The following is a 9,164-nucleotide window of genomic DNA, read 5'->3' as shown; positions in this document are numbered from 1 at the left end:
AAATCCGTCCAAAATGATGAGTAAGTGGTCCACTTAGGTGAGTGATTGGAGCACTAAGTTAGATTTAATGTTTATTGAATCATAACTTTCCTTATTCCCACATTAAGCTCCTAACTTTAGCTATTTACATTAGGTACCACCAATTTAATTTTTCATGACATTTTCCAAGTATAATATCATTTATTTTTAATGAACATTTAGGTCCAAAGACAACTTGGGGTGTCAAATGACCACAATGCCCCTGTTCGGGTTGCATTCCCGATTTTTCGGTAACACCGAGTTTTGTCATTTTTCCATTTCTCACTTTTCTTTGTACTAATTAATTAATTTTTCTTTGATATTTCTAATGGTATTTATACTTCAATAGGTGTCTATTTAAGTCCTAAAAATATTTTACAGGGTTCCCACGATCAAGGGCTAGTCAACAGTCCACGCCGTGACTTCCCGGTGCGATCACCCATCGCTAAGGTTCTCAACTCGTTTAACTTGGTTACATTTCATTGCTATTATTTTTCCTTTGTTTTTCATGTATTTTGTCACAGCCTACTCCCCTGTAAGATGTAACATGATCCCGTAGTACACCTAATGAATTACCGTACTTCGCCTACCGATAACCCACTAGATATACTACAAGGGATTTTAAAATAATTTTCGTGAAATTTAAATCATCGATTAAAATCTGGTGTTATAAATTTTTTTTTTTCAAAATTTCGGCAAAATGCCGGCTGTATTTTGAGAAAACAGTTCTTCAATCCTGCAAAAGAAAATGCTCCCAATATGTTTTCTCAAATACAACTCCAATAAACTTTATTTCAATTCACAATTCTATTCTCAATAAACAATCAATTCATTTTTAAACTAATCTCATCATGAAGAAATATTTCATTGATTATAAGACTCAAAATTTATATTACAAAACTATTCAAGTAAATGAAATCTCAAATTTACATTTACAAAAATTTACATTTAATTACATACCAAAATATTTTACAAGAGTTTTTATACAACTGCTCAAATAATTTACATACATATTATTACATGCTTACATCAAAACCTATGTACATGGGTATACCTATAATACACCTGGAGCTGATCTAAAAGTGTCTTCAACGAAACTTACTCACTGCTCTATGCACTTCTTACCTGCGACAGCATACAAAGCTATCGCTGAGTCGTGAACTCAGTGGTGCACAACTATAATTTAAAACATAGTACAATATACATTGACAAAATTTACAGTAAATAATTTGGAAATCTGAATACTCATCAAATTTCAAAACTCAAAATATTCATTACCAATAATGTGAATCATTTGTATAAAATGACTTCGATCATGAAATTTAATTTATCAATTCATAACTAACCATTCAGGTAATTCTAACAAAATCAATTATACATAAATCATAATTGAAATCACAATTCTTTACCATTCAAAAGCCATTCTGTATCTCAAAAACCATGCTGTATCTCAAAAATTATTCTTTATCTCACTAACTATGCAAGACTAATCCGAAAGGGCCATATTCGATGTGATTCTAACTCCCTATGGTTGGGGAGGTCGAATCAGATTCTAACTCCCTATGGTCGGGGAGGTCGAATCAGATTCTAACTCCCTATGGTCAGGGAGGTCGAATCATCGTGCACAATACCATCACAATAATGAATCTTCCGCAAGGGCCATAACGATAAAAAAAACTTAGATCTAACCTCAAATCAGAGGAAAATCTAAGCCTGTGCACGTACCATGGTAATCAAAACATAACTAACTCCATTGTCTTCTCAACAAATGAGAGAGACGGGTAATAACCTAGTCAAGCATCTATAGTGAGATATAAAACAATATCACAATCCTTTTAGTGAGCATAAATCACAATATAATTCGATTCAAATTCAATTCTAATATCTAATAATTTTTATGCTCATCACAATTCAAATCATAAATTTGCATTTTCCATGAAAATTACCATCACAATTCAAAACATGTTCTATCACAATTTTTTAAAAAATAATTTATTCAATCCATAACAATGCTTAATACTTGTGGAAATACCATTTCACAAAGCTAAATTCATACATACTATAACAAGTTTCAATAATCATTGAATTAAATCCAATGCTTGTTAAACATAATACATAAGAAAAATATGTCATTTAATCATATTAAATATTCAAACAAAATTAGTTAAAAACTAGTTGTGCACAAACCTCTGATAACTGTCTCTTGACTCTGACTCAGTGTTTCCTTTCCCTTCCCTGAGTCTTTGCTAACTGAGAAACACAATTTGAAGTGTTTCAGTACTCATTTAAACTGTCTCTAACGATAATGCTTGATAAGTAATTCACTGAATTTCTATTATTTGCTTAGTCAACCTAATATGTTGACCCTCGATGCGTTCTAGGTAAATTAGGTTTTAATGTTACTAACATGTCACATTCAATAGTCTTTTAGGGTTGGTACATATTACCAAGTTCATTTCCATGTATTTTGCGTTTTATTGTAACTTGCTGGATTCCTGGATACTAGTTTGACCTAGCTGGACAACCTAGTTCTCTCAGTTTTCGGGTTTCGGTCAAAACTACCAACTTGTAGATCTATGTCTTATTGCACGCGAGGCAAAATTTCAGGTTATTCTGAGTTTTGTAGACCAAGTTATGGTCATTTTACTATTGCTGGTCAAAATGCATCAAAATTGGTCACTTTGGGTCATTTTAGGTCATTTTAGGTTTGGCCAGTTTTTGGACCCGAACTTGTGCAAGCTGTTTCACTTGCTTATGGTCATTTCTGGGCTTTAGTGTCTTCATAAGACTTGTAGATATAGGTCTTAACTATTCATGGTTAAAATATCAGGTCAATTGGAATTGTTTTGAGTGAGTTATGGCCTAAACACTAACTGCTGCCCAAATGGTCAGTTTTTAGGCCTTAATTGCACTTAATCCGGATTTGGTCATTTTTCAAACTACCTTGCAAACAGAATTTTGGCAAGCTTCCTTCATGAAAGTTGGCACATTTTGTGCCTAGTTTCATCTCCAATTGGTTTCATACCAATTGGAGATACACACTTAAGGGTCTAGGCCAAAATGCATACTGCCCTATTGCACTTCCTTTATTACTCATCAAGGATCACCTTTAACCCTTACCAAACTTCACCTTCATGCCATTTCTGGTTTGTACCCTAACCTAAAAATATTTCACAACATTTTATTGATCATTTTGGAAGCTTACAATCACATTCAACATACACCATTAAGTGCAGAATTTGTCAAAATCATTTACAACAATTTAGTCACCTATTCATGCTCATTTACATGTCCAACTTCACACCATCACACAAATACCCATACTGCCATAACAACCAACACAATTCAACATTAATATTCCATAATCCAAACATGAAATAACATCCTTATGGTTCACCAAACCAGGCTGCCATTTCATGCATTACATTCCCATAATTTCCAAGCATTCAAATTTCAATACACATTCACATATACTAAGTATACATCACCCAAATGATTTCCTACACACATAAACATTTAATCAATGCTTTAATCTACCATTTACAAGCAAGAATAAACTGTCCTCAAGGAGTTTCCACGGCTGCCAAAAGTACACATCCCCATTCAACATCAAACCTCAAAAATTTCTCAATAAATCAAACACCCATAACATCCTTACAAACTTTAATGAAGCAATAACCCAAAAATACAAACTTACCACTTTGGAAATTCTTCAAAACCTCTCCAAAACTTGGTCTTCTTGCTGCCTATCTACTGCCCAAGGTATGGTGATCATTTTTAATGAAGAAACCATAACCATTAGAAGCTTGGATCATGGATGCATGGAGGACTTCAAGGTGTGGCCATGGAGTCCCATGGACGATAAATTCGGCTGGTTTGAGAGGAGGTTAAAGATGAACTCATTTCTGCCCATTTTAGCTCTTAAGTGTCCCACAATTCTAAGTTAGTGGAGCACTAACCATTATTGAATATTAGTTTAACCTTAACTTTCCTTATTCCCACAATTAACCCCCCATTTTTGCTATTTACATTATGTACCACTAATTTAAATTTTCATTATATTTTCCAAGTGTAATATCATGTATTTTTAATGGACATTTAGGTCAAAAGACAACTCGGGATGTCAAATGACCACAATGCCCCTGTTCGGGTTGCATTCCCGATTTTTTTGTAACACCGGGTTTTGTCCGTTTTCTCGATTTCTCACTTTTCTTTGTACTAATTAATTAATTTTTCTTTGATATTTCTAATGGTATTTATACTTCAATAGGTGTCTATTTAAGTCCTAAAAATATTTTCCAGTGGTTCCTCGCGTCCAGTATTAGTCAACAGTCCACGCCGTGACTTCCCAGTGCGGTCACCCATCGCTAGGGTTCTCGGCTCGCTTAACTTGGTTACATTTCTTTGCTATTATTTTTTCTTTATTTTTCTTGTATTTTTTTTCTTGTATTTCATTATTTTATGTCTCCTCACTCATATCGAAGTGTAGTTCTAGGCATCCTAGCTGTCCGGACAACACTGGTCACTGGAAAAGTGGAACGCACTACCGAACTTAGGGGTTTTACAATTCTCCCCCCCTTAAAATAAATTTTGTCTCGAAATTTTACCTGGCATTAGTTTCTGAACAGCTATGGGTGCTGTCTCCTCATATCCTCTTCACGTTCCCAAGTAGCTTCCTGGCCTGAACGATGGTTCCACAGCACTTTAACCCGATGTATATGTTTATTCCTCAACTGCTTCATCTCATAAGCCAGAATTTCTATGGGTTCTTCCTCATATGAGAGGTCTGGATTTTACCTCAATCTATTCAACTGATAGTACATGAGATGGGTCTGATCTGTACCTCCTTAGCATGGACACATGGAAGACACTGTGTATCCTTGCTAACTCCGGAGGTAATGCCAACCGATATGTCAAAGGACCCACTCTTTCCAGAACCTCATATTGTCCGATGAAACGAGGACTCAGTTTCCCCTTTCTGCCAAATCTCATAATCCTCTTCCAAGGAGAAACTTTGAGGAATACCTTATCACCCACTGCATATTCAATATCTCTTCTCTTCAGACCAACATAGGACTTCTGACGATCTGATGTAGCCTTGAGTCTATCTTTTTTCAATCTGATCTTTTCCTCTGTCTGCTAAATAATTTCTAGCCCAATCGTCTTCCTTTCACCTACTTCATCCCAACATAGGGGAGTTCTGCACTTCTTGCCATACAAAGCTTCATATGGAGGCATCCCAATGCTTGATTAGTAGCTGTTGTTATAAGCAAACTCAATCAAAGGCAAGTGTATATCCCAACTACCTTCAAACTCAATCACACAAGCCCATAGCATATCCTCCAATATCTGAATTACCCTCTCAGACTAGCCATCTATCTGTGGGTGGAATGTTGTGCTGAAGTTCAATCTAGTTCCTAGGGTTCTCTGAAGACTACCCCAGAATCTAGAAGTGAACCTAGGATCTCTGTCAGATACAAACGATACTGGCACTCCATGCAATTTTACAATTTCATATATGTACAATCTGGCCAATCTTTCCAGGCTATAGTCCATCCGGACTAGCAAAAACTGAGCAGACTTGGTTAATCTATCAAATATGACCTATACTGCATCTTAACTATTCTGTGTCCTCGGAAGTTTCATCACAAAATCTAGAGTTATCCGTTCTTTTATGTTTCATAGGGTGCCACTTGTATGCTAGCTTGACACTTATTAATGTATACAAATTCTGTTAGTGGGATGTATCTGTCCCATCTCCCTCGGATTCAAGTACAGAAGTTCTCAGTATATTCTCGAGGGTTCATTACATTTTACAGGTTATTATTATTATCATTTCATTTCATTATTTATAGAAACTCAATGAGTTTCAAAACTTACCTGAATCACTTGTTTCGACTGTCCATCCGTCTGAGGATGATAAGTCGCACTGATATCTCTAAGCTTATAGCAATTACTGTGGTACAGGTAGTTCACATTAATGTAACTGAGTCACTGACTCCAGCTACCTTACAAGTGTAGTCTTTTGATAGGCTAGTTCTGAAGTTTTAAATTTCTAACTAAAATTTTTACATTTATTTACCGTAATAGTACTCTATTCGGGCGTAACTATATCAATTTATAGATTACTTACAAATATTCTTAGTTTTTTTGTACCACGAGGAAGCACGTAGCTCTACACAACAATCCCGTGTCGGTACTGTAATCTACAGCCTACAATACAAACATCGAGAACATTATATAGTCACTACGTTATAACCTCATGGATTAGGTTTTCTAACATCTTATCTTTCTCGAATCCACTAATATCCTAAACCGATTCTGATTACAATATCTATTAATAATTACTAACAGTAATATCTTTACCCTCATCTAGGGCAATTCTATTACTGTAACTTACTTTTAGGTCCTCTTGCCTTACATTAAGTAGGCTCGCCAATTAGCTTTATAATTTATGGTATGTTAGAAAATACTTTTAGCTAACAATTCTTCCAAAATTAATGTCAATCATACTTGTTATTGTAGTTTTGATCCTAAAAGACTAGTCACTAACACATCAAAATTTATTCCCCTATAAAGGAATAGCAACAAAACATAGAATTCTAACACTAACATATAAATAAGTAGTGCTGGGATAATATAATAACTAATTGTTTCCTTCAAAAATTAAGAACTTACCAGCAGCTATATCCGAAGTTTTTGCTCTTTCTCCTTGGCGCATAGTGGATGCTCTGACTGCTGCGCTACTATATTCAGGTTCATTCACTGTGTTATGGTGGTGAGGAGTACCAACTCTATTTCTATCTTGACTCTGATTGACGGTCTATGAACTCCGGAGAGCAGATCGAGGTGCTCTAGTATAATCTTTAGCAAAGTGTCCAAGTTTTCCACAATTGTAGCAGGCTCCAGAGGCCTTACGACAAATACCTCCATGTAGTTTACCACAAACATGGCAGAAACGGGCAGAATAGGAACTTCTGGTTGTTCAACAACTAGATCTTGGTGTTCTCTGCCCTGATGATCCGCCTCTATCATATCTCTGAGCTCGGGGTTCCTCAAATTCTTTTCTCTTCCCCAAATTACTGCTCGAGTTCTGACCTGTAGATTTCTCCCTCTTCTCTATTTCACAATGCCCTTGTGGGGGTTGGGTCTGTACTTGGGCTTAGGCTGACAGATTATCAGCCATTTGTTGGAAGAAAGTGGCCATTTGCTTGGCCATTTGTGTAGTAATTTGTACTGGTAAAACTGGTACAGTCGAGCCTTCGACACTTTGTGGAGCTGGGGCCTCAACTTGTACTTCTGCCATCACGGACTGTTCTATTGTCTCATTCTTCACTTCCATATCTTTTCACAAGATTTTCTATTCCTGTACAACCAACATAAGGAGATTCCTCTCCATTAGTTCATAGTTATGATGTAAATGTACTATATGTATCAAACATTTGAGCAGTTGTAGTTACCGACAAAAAGATTTCAAATTCACAGTTTGAAATTCACTTTAAAACCATTGCTTTGATACCACAAAACATGTCACACCCTACTCCCCTGTAAGATGTAACATGATCCCGTAGTACACCTAATGAATTACCGTACTTCGCCTACCGATAACCCATTAGATATACTACAAGGGATTTTAAAATAATTTTCATGAAATTTAAATCATCGATTAAAATCTGGTGTTATAAAATATTTTTTTTTCAAAATTTCGGCAAAGTACCGGCTGTATTTTGAGAAAACAGTTCTTCAATCCTGCAAAGAAAATGCTCCCAATATGTTTTCTCAAATACAACTCCAATAAACTTTATTTCAATTCACAATTCAATTCTCAATAAACAATCAATTCATTTTCAAACTAATCTCATCATGAAGAAATATTTCATTGATTATAAGACTCAAAATTTATATTACAAAACTATTCAAGTAAATGAAATCTCAAATTTACATTTACAAAAATTTACATTTAATTACATACCAAAATATTTTACAAGAGTTTTTATACAACTGCTTAAATAATTTACATACATATTGTTACATGCATACATCAAAACCCATGTACATGGGTATACCTATAATATACCTGGAGCTGATATGAAAGTGTCTTTAAAGAAACTTACTCACTGCTCTATGCTCTTCTTACCTGCGACAGCATACAAAGCTATCGCTGAGTGGTGAACTCAGTGGTGCACAACTATAATTTAAAACATAGTACAATATACATTGACAAAATTTATAGTAAATAATTTGAAAATCTGAATACTCGTGAAATTTCAAAACTCAAAATATTCATTGTCAATAATGTGAATCATTTGTATAAAATGACTTCGATCATGAAATTCAATTTATCAATTCATAACTAACCATTTAGGTAATTCCAACAAAATCAATTATACATAAATCATAATTGAAATCACAATTCTTTACCATTCAAAAGCCATTATGTATCTCAAAAACCATGCTGTATCTCAAAAATCATTCTTTATCTCACTAATTATGCAAGACTAATTCGAAAGGGCCATATTTGATGCGATTCTAACTCCCTATGGTCGGTGAGGTCGAATCAGATTCTAGCTCCCTATGGTCGGGGAGGTCGAATCATCGTGCACAATACCATCACAATAATAAATCTTCCGCAAGGGCCATAACGATAAAATAAACTTAGATCTAACCTCAAATCAGAGGAAAATCTAAGCCTGTGCACGTACCATGGTAATCAAAACACAACTAACTCCATTGTCTTCTCAACAAATGAGAGAGACGGGTAATAACCTAGTCAAGCATCTATAGTGAGATATAAAATAATATCACAATCCTTTTAGTGAGCATAAATCATAATATAATTCGATTCAAATTCAATTTCAATATCCAATAATTTTTATGCTCATCACAATTCAAATCATAAATTTGCATTTTCCATGAAAATTACCATCACAATTCAAAACATGTTCTATCACAATTTTCTAAAACATAATTTATTCAATCCATAACAATGCTTAATACTTGTGGAAATACCAGTTCACAAAGCTAAATTCATACATACTATAACAATTTTCAATAATCATTGAATTAAATCCAATGCTTGTTAAACATAATACATAAGAAAAATATGTCATTTAATCATATGAAATATTCAAACAAAATTAGTTAAA

Source organism: Hevea brasiliensis, chromosome 2 (assembly GCF_030052815.1).
Source record: "Hevea brasiliensis isolate MT/VB/25A 57/8 chromosome 2, ASM3005281v1, whole genome shotgun sequence".
Taxonomy (NCBI): Eukaryota; Viridiplantae; Streptophyta; class Magnoliopsida; order Malpighiales; family Euphorbiaceae; genus Hevea; species Hevea brasiliensis.
Note: the sequence above shows the minus strand (reverse complement) of the source record.